Consider the following 13,704-nt stretch of genomic DNA (forward strand, 5'->3'; position numbering starts at 1 on the left):
TAGGTAGTCTTGGGGCTGCATTCCATCTGGTGGTTCTTGTTGAACAGTAACTGAATATATTAAGATTGGTGTTCTAATAACCTTAGGCCATTCCTCTCCAGTTTCACAATGCAATGGTATGGTAAATTATGCTCCAAATTCCTCTTTCTGTGTCTGAGCATTTTTCTTTTTTTTCTTTTTTTATTATTATATCTGTCCAAAGCCTACATCCTATTAATCCACTTGTCATATTTAGCACAAAAACCACCAAGCCTACTACTGATAGATATTGGACACCAAGGCCTGCAGCCTGAGGGGATTCTGTTCTCTCAGGCACAGACTCTTCCAAAGCTATAAAGGGAATTTTTCTAAATCTCTATCCCTCTAAGAAACTCAAGATTCAGAGGTTGAGGTAGAATTCTGCTAAATTGAGTCTCTGAGGTGGATTCAGAGAGACATAGCAAGGAGTTCACCTCTTCTCCTTCTTCATGTCTCCCAAAAGCCGGGTGTCTTTCTCTCAGCCCCGACTTAAAAGTTTTTCAGCACCTGGTTCCTCCCTACCACTTCCGGTCAGCTAGTTGCTGATTCAACCTCCTGACCATGGGTTAATTTTATTTAATCAAAGAAATATAAAACATCTTTGCATCATTAAACAAATTTTCCAGAGCACAAACAAAAGTAACACATCTTAAAATAATATTCTACAACTGAATTCTGTATAAAAATAAGTATTCTGGCTTCTAGTTAATCAGGCTGAGAGATTCTCACCACTACCATGTCCTGGCTCATTTCTTTCCTCCCCTACTCCTTACTTCCTCTCTGGAATCTGTCAACTGCTGGGGCACACCCCTGGCATATCTAACATTTTTTAACTTACACGAGGATATAGTCTCCTATGACAAAATATTCTACACTTGCAGAAAGGGCTTTCTCTATTTTGTATCCTCTGGAAATTCAGATAGACACTTTAACTTCTGTATTTGATACTGATATAATTCACTATAAACACTCAGAAGGGGAAAGAACCCTATATTTTATATATAATTTAATACTGTAAGGAATCATGACATCTATTTCTATACTCTTAGTTTCTTTGTCTATGGTGATGCTGGTTTAAATTGATGTCTGCACATGTTAGATACATGCTCTGTGACTGAGCAGCATCCCCAGCCTTCCTAGTCATTATTGTGACCTACATTCCACTAACACTGCTTTTCTTCTGCACTCTTAACAGCATTTGTGAAATAAGTCCTTAGAGTTTTGAGTACGTTTACATGACAGCTAATATATTTGAATCAATGCTATCATCTATTTCTTGGTTATTTGAGCACATTTTTACATAATTTCTGTACTTAATTGAATTCTTTAATTTTACATTATCATGGACTTGAAATACATTATATATTTCTGATGTTATTCAATCTCAATGAATAATTAACAAGGGCTTTCCAATACAATGTCAGATCTTCGTGTTTGATTTTCCCTCCTTGTCCAGAAACTTGTTGATTTTCTGTAATTACATCATTCTAGGGCTTTCATTTTTTCTCTGTTTTTTTACATATATCAATAAATATGTTGAATATGAAAATATGTTAAAGTATTTCCCTGTTTTTCCTTCTGTTGGGTTTACAACTTTAAGTTCTATGATCAAATGTTTAGTATATTTAAATTTGTGTGTGTTTGCTAAGTAGGTGATGGGGACAAAGTTCCTATTTTTTGTATGTGACTTTTCAGTTTGTACAGCCACATTTATTGAAGAAAGTGTCCTTTCCACAACGCATATATTTGAAAGTTTTTTTGAGTGTCTATTGGCAATAAATGCAAATAAGTATTTCTGAGCACTCTATCAAACTTATCTTTATGTTTGTTTTATACAAATGCTATGATTTTCTGTTAATTTTTCCAGTGCCATGAACAATAGTAATTTTATTCTTTTCAGTGTTGAAATATGTATTTCACTGATTCATAAATCATCATATATACATATATATGGTACTGTTGTGCTGAAATGTCATGTCTTTGCACCTGTAGTTATGCATAAAAAGTCATCATGCCTTTAGTGTGAAATAAATAAAATATTTTAATGCATTTCAAAGTATTATTTGTATTTTGAATATAATAAAATACAATTGACATGTATTATGAAATATATTTCATGGTCTTATAATTTATAGGCTATTAAATCAAAGTTGGACCAAATTTTAGTGAATATGAACATATTTTACCATATGCAATAATATTTTACTGTTTGTATATTTCTTTTTATGGTGCTTTTTATTTTCCAAAAATAACCACATCAGATATTGTGAAGCCTATTAATATTTATACATATTTCGACCGGTATATTTCATATGAGCATGGCAGCATAACATTCATATTATTTATGTTAATGAGATTTTTGAAGTAGATATTTGATTGGCTTTTTTAATATTTTGTCTGCTTTTATTGACTTCTTTGTTAAGCAAGCCTGTCTTCGGAAAAATAATGCATCCTGCACATCTGTCTCTATTCTTTTCATTTGAAAATTCATATATAATTGCTTAGATTTTTCAGAAATCTAGCAAGTAGTTACTCTGTGGAAAAGTATTCTGATCTGGTTTTGATATGATAGACTGTAACCTAGTGAGTCTAGGAGCACTCTCAAGTCAGAGCTGGCAAAACTACTGCATTAATACTGGACTTCATATCATGATGCATTCCAGAACTTCATGGAAGTAGGGAAACCAGTGATGAGAAATACATCATAGGACAGCGATCTTCCTTCTATTCTTTGAGTTTTGATGAACATCTTAGTTTGAGTTCTTATTGCTGTGAAGAGATACCGTGACCATGGCAATTCTTATAAAGAAAACATTTAATTGGGGTGGCTCACATAGTATCAAAGGTTCAGTTCATGATGGGGAACATGGCACCAACGTGCAGGCAGACTGGTGTTGGTGGCTGAGAATTCTACATATTGACTTAGAGAACAGGAAGTTGATTGAAAGTCACACTGAGGGAAGCTTGAGCAGAAGAGACCACAAAGCCAACCCCCATAGAGACACACTTCCTCCAACAAGGCCATACCTCTTAGTAGTTGTAATGGTATGAAGCATGAGGTGGGACTGTGGATCCCATGGCAGGGGACAAACGTGCCATCAGTCAGAGCTTTCAGGGATAAAAGCATTCACAGTCTTCTGGAAAACTCTGACAGATACTGTTCATGCAATGAAAAGCACCTTTTAAGTCTATAGTTGGAATATGATCAAAGGGAATTTAAAATCTTGATCTTGCAGTTAGGATAGTGGCAATATCTGCCAGAGCTAGATTAATAGCTTATCAGAATTTTATTGATTAATGTTAAGACTATGAGAATTTAAGCTTTTTTAGTCCTTTACAACTCATATTTACATACCATAAAACACCTCCTTAGACCCTAAAATATCCTTAGATCCTCACATCTTATGCTTTTTTCTTTACCTGAGTGACCCTTAAAGCCCCCGTTCCTTCCCCATCATTACACCATCACCTTAACCCTCAGGAGAAGTTTTTCATGAGTTTATCTCTGTTCTGAGTCTGGTAATGAGGTAAACTGTGTCTAGACTTAGTATTGTCTCTAGGAGAGTGAGGTGTGTTTACCTGAACGTTTCCCCAGAGAACTGGGAAGGCAGTTGAAGCCTTGGTTCCTGCTTATAAGCTGGCACATTCACCAGTCATTAAACTGCATCAGAGATCCTGAGAAGGAGAAGACTCATCTGAGTTAATGCTTCCAAATGACAGACTTACTTGATTGGCTACCTAGACAGTCAACACCCAGGGTCCTCTATAGTTGTTGAGGCCAGAGGTTTCAGGGCAACATTCGTCTTTGAGTGGAAGAGGTCTAGACCTGCCAGGCTTCAGACAATCCTGTGGATTAGAACTTTAGGAAGACCAGCCTGCCTTGCCCTGGGCAATCTGAGGCAGTGGATCCCTCAGCGTCCTCTGTCTGAAGAGGGTCTTTGCAGCGGTTGATGTGAAGGGAAGTTTTTGCTCAGTGACTAGTGCTGCCACCTATGAAGCAAGTTCAGGGTGAAGGTTCTTCTGTTCCCTTCTGTCTTATTTGGAGGAAATGGGGGTGGTGCCACGAGCTAACCCATCTCTCTGTTACAAAAAGCCTTTTTTTTTTTTTTAAATAATTAGACATTTTAAATGCAATATTTTCCAGATTTCTGAGCTTTTGAACACTTTTGTTTATTGGGTATATCTGAGTTATGACTACAGTATATTATCTTCCTGGAGAGCTGGATCCAAGCTGAGAGGTCTCAGTAAGTTAGCTCTTGTTAATCTGAAATAGATCTTTATAACCTTAAATATTTATCACAATTGTTTAAAAATACATACCAATTTATAATATCTGAGAATTGTTTTTTTAGTCCTGAAGGAGATACAACGAACAGAGCTCATTAGAACTGATTAAGACATTTTAACACAGTAATTATATGAATATATATTCACAGTTGAATTTAAATTACATACACACATACACATAGACAGAATTAAAGCTAGATTATATTCACACATATAGGGTCAAATCAAAAGCCATATGTATACACACAGCCATATATTAAACAGAAGTTAAATAAAATAAGAAGAAAGGGAAAATTGATGTGTGCTGTGTGAGAGGAAGGTCGCTTCTCACTTTCTGATGCCCACGTTACATATCCAGTTGCCAGTACTGAATGAAAGGAAAAACAGATTTGCTACACGTAGAAAGGAGCTGGTACAGGAGGGTAGGATCCCGGTGTGAAATGATCGCCTAACAGTAGTGACAATCCCTTTGGGGGCCACTTTCTTTCAAGCCAACATGCATGAATTTGCCTGGGTGTTGGGGTGAGGATCTCTGTGAGAGAATGTTAGTTTGGTTTTCAAAATTAATTTTAACTGACAGATGAAAATTATATATATAGTTCACATCTGTATTATTTTATGGACACTATGAACATATCTGAACCTCACATAGTTATTGACATTATTTCATTATTAAAAAATGAATATAATGCCCTCCAACCTCATATTTGTTTAGTCAGAAATATATTGGTGGAATGTATGTAGCTAATTGTCCTTGGCCTTCTGAATATTCATCAGTCTCTAGTTTTCACATCCACAATCCAAAAATCTAGAGAAGTGAATGCTATATCAAATGCATGCTTTCAAACACTTAAATTTATTTACATTAAGGATGCTGAGAACTGATTCTCAAACTATGGGTTGAGACCCTTTGGGGGGAGTTGAATGATCCTAAGACCATTGGAATGATCAGTTATTTACAATACATTTCATAACAGTAGCAAAATTACAGTTATGAAGTTGCAAGAAAAGTAATTTTATGTTTGGGGGTAATCTACCGCACAGGGAATTATATTAAAGAGTCACAGCATTAGGAAGATTGAGAACCACTGACACAGAACAGAATGACATTCAAAATGAAGAAATCAAGGGTTCTCTAAATTGTATTTATTATTAATCCATAATAAGTATTTTATTGTATATTGTTTTAACAAGATCATGTTATATTCATTAACAATGAAAATGATTCTTTTTTTATGAAGAGGAAAGTTTTATTTTGGATTAAAGTTCCAGAGATTTAATCCACGATAAACTGGCCCTGTCGATTTGGACCTGTGACGAGTCAGCACATTTTATGTCAGGCATGCCTGGTAGTGCAAAACTTCTATCCTTGTAAGCTAAGAAGCCAAATGGAAAGTCTGCTCACGTCGAGATCTCCGACTCTCCACTAGGGACACATTTCTAGTCACCTGATGCCCTCCCAACCTCTTAGAGTCCACTACTTGTACAAAGCAACTCCTTGAGAAAAAATCCTTTACATTTCTGCTATTCAGAGAATTTTAACACCAAAACTATAGCACTAGAAAACCTTAATTATTTTTTCCATTTAGTCTTTTTCTTAACGGAGCTTAGTATTGCTATTTGTAAACTTCTTTTTGTTTTCTTTCCTTTTTTTTCTTTTTAGGAGACAGGGTTTCTCTATAGCTTTGGAGCCTATCCTGGAACTAGCTCTTATAGACCAGGCTGACCTCGAACTCACAGAGATGAGAATAAAGTTTAATCTCCCGAGTACTGAGATTAAAGGCGTGCGCCACCACTGCCTGGCACTGTTTGTATATTTCTTATAAGGTGAATATGCCCATTTTGACCAAAATATTATGGAAGCTGAATTTAATTACCAGTAAATTATGAAGACAAAAATATTTCAACATTACAGCTTATTACTTAAGAAAGTAAACAAATCATATTTATTAAAGAATTTCTTACTATTGTGATTTCCAGAAGCTAATATTTGAAATCTATTAACTAGTTGTTTATGTGGAATTTAGTGTCCCAACAGACTCTTTGAAGCTATATAGTATATTTGTTTAATCTTAGTATTTGAGCTATGCCTATTAGGTTTTAACTTTACCAATTTCATGTCTATTTCTTCAAAAAAAGGCTTTGCAATTATCTCCATGACAATTATCACTGCCCATATCTTTCACACAATTCACTCTTATACTTCACTCTTAATTTGTATTGTTAACCTATCTTAATAATGCATGATAGAGAAGCTATCTATGTGGCTCTAATGAATTTCATCACATTTTTGACCACTCCTTGTCATATTTCTGTTGTATTCCTCCCATTTTCTCTGATAGTTTTTTCTTTTTTAACTAACGTCCTGTTCCACTTTGATATCTTGTTTTGTTGATGGTGAAATAATGGATTTAAATGGAGTGGGGATATGTTTCCGGAATCACTAACAGATCCTCAACACCCTAGAAATTCCTGCATCGATGAAAAACACGAGTCCCCCTCCCACATCAATAACTGCATTTGTCCTCAAGGATGAGTCTGATTCCATGAGTCCCTCGTTCTTTTGTGAAAAGATGTTCATGAGGGTTAATATTACCTATATCTTATACAGGGTTTGAGGACTCACCGTATCTGATGAGAGCTCATGAATGCAACATGGGAAGACCATAATCATGTTCATGAAACTGACACACCACAGTCTGAAGTCAGCAGTTTGATCTAAAATGGGGTCTAAAAAATAGCTTTTTATAGCAACCTTTCCCTAGCTGTTGACATGATTTATTGTAGACCTGAGGCTTACTCATTAGTGTGACCATTGCTTCATTCATTGACTTAGCCCTTTACTATATAATCTGATATTTCACTCCATTACTTTGTGTTTGAATTAAGAAACTATCCACTAGCCCTGGAAGTTTGAAAGCAATGAAATAAAAGTTAGCATCAATAAAATGTTTCTCAGTTGTGTTGAACAATCCATTGACTATATATTGTATTTGGAATATTATGTATCTAGTTGTCATGTGTTAATAGCTTCATTCTCAGCTAGCATCTCTTGAGAGTTGACTACATGAAACATGAAATCTAGTGAGAAGCATGTGGGAAGTATCTGTCTTTCTCCCCTCCCTTTCCCCATCATTGTGGTGAGATATTGTGCCCTGCTAAAGCATTTTGCACTAAGGTGATGGCTAATTATGAAATCCCTCAATTTCCAAGAAAACCGACTAAGGAAGGAAACCCTTAAGTGTTGCATGAGTTCTAATTGGTCTAAATAATAAAAACCTGAACTCATATATTGGGGCAACTGCTGAAATATCTGAGAGAGAAAAGAGCAAACCACAACCAACTCTTATCTTGCTAACTCTTCAGCTGATAAGGGCTGATGTTCTGTCTCCTCCCACCTTATATTCTTCCCTTTGCCCAGCCATATCACTTCCTGTCTGTCAGACCTTCATACCTCTATGGTTAAATAGTGACTAGTTCCGACTTCAGATCTTCAAGCAAGCGTTAGTTGTTAGAGTACAAAGAAATATCATCAGATTTCCTTTTTTTTGTCTAAAATATAAAAGTGGGTTATCATGTATGAAAAACTATATACAATAAGTACAATAGCTATATATAATATATAAAGGCTATAAATACATTAATGATATCTAGTCCATTAACAATAGACAAATTCAGAGAAAATACTCTATATTTACCCTATCTTGATGAGTCCAAAAGGTTGTACCTAATTGACTTTCTTTTCTAACTTGCATTACCAAGACTATCTTTTAATGTCTCTCAACCTTATACACTTTATACCTTTTAGAGAATTTCTTTGCTGAATCTGGTAACAAGGAAAACTATAACTATAAAGTCTTCAATTCCATGAGAGGCCTGAGAAGGAAACAATATTACCCAAGTTAGCAGGAAGTGCAAGTAAGCAACATCCAAAAAATGTGAGAAATGACAGAAACCACTGGCTGCCTGGATAGGCATCCCTCCCCCCCAAAAATCAATGTTCCTCTGCAACATTGGGGCATCCATCTTTGGCCCACATGACCAGCATATGTGACAGACTTTTCTGTGAGGTAGGATATTCTGAAGGGCTGTCCTACCTCGTCTTGGAAAGGTTCAGCAGTCCTTTCTTTGTGTGTCTTGCTTTTCCAATTTGGACAGCATATTGCCAGCAGTTGAGGCAAGAGCACTTTCTTACCCAGTGGCTAACTTTTGTCAAAAAATAAGTAAACTCCTTGTGGGGCTTCTTCAGTGTCCATTAACTTCTTTGAAGTAGACTGGTGTGGCCAGGAGCAGATATATCTTACTGTTATAAAAAAGAAGAAAGCTTATGTTATTAAAACAACTTAAATGCCATATTCTGTAGATTTATGAAGTCTGTGAAGATAACCTGTCCATCTAAAATGTATCTCTGTCTGATCTTGAAACCACATCTGATGACTACACATTTGATAGTAATGAATAACTACTAACTTGCATTCCTTTGTATTCTAATTAGTTGGTAATAATAGGACTAGAAATTTGCATTAATTGAGCTGTATATATACAATATCTTGAACAAGATTAAAAATGTATATACAGTATGTTCTAACAAAAATTAATCTCAAATTTATATTAATATACAAAGATCCATATCTATGTAAAATATTTAAAACTAGTAGTTGCTTCCTTGATTTAAAAGTGGAGTCAATAATCTACCCTTTTTATCCTATTATATCTATACCCCCCTTTTCCTTTCCAGAGAAGATTTAATCTATCCCTTTAGCCTATCATATTTATATCTCCCATTTCTCTTTTCAAACAAGAACCCAGAATCTAAATTTCTTTCTTCAGCTTTTTTTCCTGACCATTACCAATAACAACTTGTAGCCCTCCCAAACAATGGCAAGTATCCATAACCCAATTAAAACCAAACCAAAAACCAACCACCCCACATCTTGAGAATGTGGGCATCATGTTCTTAAAGTTACTTCTTGCTGTCTGGAGGCAAGAGAGTAATTAGGGAATCCTGAAAAGAAAAATTTGGATTAATTGTCAAGTCCTGGGAGAGGTGAAGGCCCTGCTTGCTGCTGAGCCCAAGTGAGTGACAGCAGCTGGACAAGGAGGAGGAGGCGCCATGGAGGATCTGCTGCTCCAGCTGCTCCTGACCAAGGAGCAGGACAATCTCCAGGACCAGCACTCTTAGCCGTGGAGAAGCAGCCTCACCTCCTGCCCATCGTCTACCTGAATGGCCTCATTAGGCCGCTACAGTGAGGGCAAGTAGTGAGGATCAGTCCCGCACAGCTCCACCCATCTACTGGCCATCTCCTCTCTTGCAGCTTACCGAGTGGTCCAGAATCTGGTAGTGGCTACTGCTTTACTGGAAAACGTGACAGCTTTTCTCTCAGCCCACCATACAAGGGACCAATGCCTGAATACCAATTCAAACTCCCGGCATCTCTCCTGCTTGTCTCTGTGAACAATAACATAACCATAACAGAAGCACTGTTTTAGGGTCCTCAGAAAGACATCATATCCTGTGTCAGGGTGGAGGTGGGAGAACACCTGAGAAGTATGTGGCTCATCCCCCTTTCTTTTTTTTTAACTAAATATTTTTTATTTAATTTTTTTCTTTTTACGTACTAACCACAGTTCACCCTCCCTCCTCATCTCCCATTCCCATCCCACCTCTCCCCAACTTAATCCCCATCCACTCCTCAGAGAGGATAGAGCTTCCCATGGGGAGTCAACAAAAGTCTGGCAAACCAAGTTGAGGCAGGACCAAGCCCCCTTTTCCAGCATCAAGGCTAAGCAAAGTATCCCATTAAATGGAAATGGGCTCCAAAAAGCCAGTTCATGCACCTGGGTTAAATTCTGGTCTGACTGCTAGGAGCCCCATCAAGAGACAATCAATACCCCACAACTGTCACCTACACTCAGAGCACCTAGTTCAGTTCCATGCAGGTTCCCCAGCTGTCAGCCAGGAGTCCATGAGCTGAGGTCAGGTGTCTCTGTTGGTTTTCCCATCATGATCTTGACACCCCCCGTCCCATCCATATAATCTCTCCTCACTCTCTTCAACTGAACTCCAGTTCATCCCAGTGCTTATCTGTTGGTCACTGCATCTGCTTCCATCAGTTAGTGTAACATGAGGGTCGGCTTGTTGGGGTATCTGTCCCTCCCGGTACCCCACAGCCGGCAACTCCCAAGGAAAATCAATCACACACAGGACTCCATAAGATTATAAACTGATTGGCCCATTAGGTCAGGCTACTTATTAGTTCTTATAACTTATGTTACCCCATTATCCTTATCTACGATAGCCACATGGCTCAGTACCTTTTCCAGCGGGGCAGCTTACATCTTTCCTCTCCAATGGTCTGAGCAGAACTGGCGAGGGAACTTCCTGCTTTCCAGAATACTCCCAGTCTCTTTGCTCCACCTCTACTTCCTATCTGGCTTTCCTGCCTATACTGCCTGCCTGGCCAATCAGCTTTTATTAAAATATGACTGACAGAATACAGACAATTCTCCCACACCAAGTTACTAGATGAAGGTTCTATGAGATCATCCCTTTTCTAAGCTTCTCACCATTTGTTAGCCCTTTGGAAGCCAGAGGGTGAAATTAGCAAGAAGGGAAGAAAGGCGGGGGTAGGGGGGCTGGAGAAAAGGCTCAGCAGTTAAGAGCATTGACTGTTCTTCCAGAGGACCTGGGTTCAATTCCCAGCACCCACATGGCAGCTCACAACTGTCTGAAAATCCAGTTCCAGGGGATTTGACACCTTCACACTAATGCACACAAAATAAAGATAAATAAATCGTAGAAAATTTTTAAAAAAAGAAAGGGAGTGCAGAAAGCCTAAGTTTGAACACTACCACCCTGTTTTAGGACAACTAGTGCCTTCTCACTTTGTGACTATTTCCTTGTTGCTTCCTGGAGCTCAGTCTCTAGCTGGCCCAGATTAGCTATGAGTTATGCACAGTACCTTCCTCATTCTCCTTTAGAAACTAAAGGCCCAGACAAGTTAAGGAAGTTACACTGAACCAGTGAAAATCCTAGCTGTGGTTGGTGAGGCTCAGCTGAGAGCTGATGTCCTTCCCAAGGAGAGCTGGTGATCAATTCCTGTGAGTGGTGCCCTTTGGAACTCTGTGTATTTGAGCTGGAAGTGACTGATCTATTAGTGTGTGTACGGGGAGGAGTACTGCTGAGAGTTTGTTCCTGGTGGTAGGCTTGTCCTGACTGAGCTGTGGAGAGAGAAGGCAGCTTCCTAGACAAGGAAGGAGGCATTAGGCAGAGGAAGGAGGAGGGCAAATGCATGGTGTGTGTTTTAGTGGGAACACTAAATTATAACACTTAACTGCAGTTAAAAGTATGTGAGCTATCTGTTACTCCTGCTTTTCCAGAGAGAATACTGCAGCTTGCAGTGTTTAAAATGTTCAGGAAGGATTGAATGCTGAGAGTTGTGAATTAGTGTGTATTGATATATTTAACATATTCAGAGTCTTGAAACAGCATGTTTGTCTTGTGCAAACAGAGACTGTTCTTTTGTTCCCAGCAGCCAAGACCTGAATTAATCACACAAAAGATATACTAATTAAAATATTCTTTAGTCAATGGCTCAGGCATATTCCTAGCTAGCTCTTATATCTTAAATTAACCCATTTCTATTAATCTGTGTATCACCATGAGGCTGTGGCTTAGCAATAGGTTCTGGTGTCCTTCTTCGGCAGCTACATGCCATCTCCCTGCCTCTGCCTTCTTTCTTCCTGCAATTCAGATTAGTTTTCCTGCCTAGCTCTGTTCTGCCCCACCATAGGTCAAAGTACCTTCTTTATTAACTAATGGTAATGAAATATATTCACAGTATGCAGAGAGGAATCCCACATCAGTCTTGTGTGGGCCTTGCCTTTTTTTTTTTACAGTGGATTAATACACATAATGCAATCAATAAACACAAGCATGTAAAGGAAAGAGAATGAGGAAGATGTAAAAACAGAAAACAAGACAGCAAAAAATAATTCCTTTAGCAAGGTGAGGGCCACAGGTTGAGAATTCCCATTTCTGTTGCTGAATTTTCCCTCTTATGAAGGAAGTGGTTCTGTAAGGTATTTCCGGTGGCAGCGCTCATCTCCATGGTCCATCCAACCTTCTGGAGAAAACTGACACACAGAGAGGCTAAACTGCCAATCACATAACAGAGCATTTCGTGGGTGTCCCTGCTATCTCCTCTTCGGACTTCTGCCTTTTGCACTCCCTTCCTTAGAAATCCATGCTAACATGCTATCCTTGCTGATGTGATACTGGAGTCCCTGGGCATAGCCTGAGGTCCTTCTTGCTTAGCCCTTTGAAGTTGCTCAGAGGGGGCTGTTACATGTCCTACCTAGGTGGAGAAAAACGTCATCAGAGTACCTTTTTCCTTCTAACTACTTTTATTGATTTTTGAAGTGGGAAGTTTGTTAAAGCTCTGTTCCCAGAAGTCTTTCTGAGGAAGCTCAAAAGTTAGAGGGCAGCCAAGAAGTCCTTACAGGAATGTGTGTACCTCAGCCTTAGGATTATTATCTGGACTAGAGAAAGAAACGGACAGAATGTCAATTCATATGTCTGCCCACTACACCTGCCAGGTAAAGTGCTTTTCTAGTTTCACCTTTCAGGTGCTTCTCCTGACCTCTAAGGAGATGTGCATCATAAGGTTGAGAATCATCTTCACGGCTGTGATTTGAGATCCCTCTCCCCATATTTCAAGATTCTAATGGTCAGGAAAGCCATAGAAAAATACCTTCCAATGAAGTCAAACTTTCATTTAGTATCTAGAAAAGAATTAGGATAGTACTTGTTATGGGAAGACAGTATCTGGAGCCATTTCTGGACAGGGTGACATAGTGTGTGTCAATGGGTGTCAATTTGTCTTGTAATATGGAGAAACACGGTGTGGGGTCAAGGCCAGCAGGACCAGTTGGGGTACTGATATGCTGTGGTCAACATGCTATTTATTTTCACACTTCCCTGAATTGTGGCAACCCCAGAGTCCCAAAGTGATGTCTTAGGATCTTCATTACATTGAGTTCACATGCTCTACAATTTAGGGAAGAATTTATTTTAGCCCAGAGTCCCAGGTTATAGTCAATCTTGGGGAAGTGAAGGCAGAAACGTCACCAGCAAGTCACATCGCATCCACAGTCAGGAGCAGAGACTGAATGACCCAGGCTGCCTCCTGCTCTGCTCATTCTTCACGTTCCTTCACTATCACACAGCTCAGTCCCAGTCAATGAAATGATTCTGCCCATCTCAGTGAACAATCTATAAAACCTACAGACATGGCCAGAGTAAACCTGAACAAAATAACTCCTCATTGTGAGTCCTTCTTCCCAGGTGCTTCTAGTTTTGTCAGTCTGATAGCAAAGTCTAACATGCACACTGCCCCA

This window comes from Myodes glareolus, chromosome 22, assembly GCF_982192425.1.
Source record: "Myodes glareolus chromosome 22, mMyoGla1.1, whole genome shotgun sequence".
In the NCBI taxonomy this organism is placed as follows: Eukaryota; Metazoa; Chordata; class Mammalia; order Rodentia; family Cricetidae; genus Myodes; species Myodes glareolus.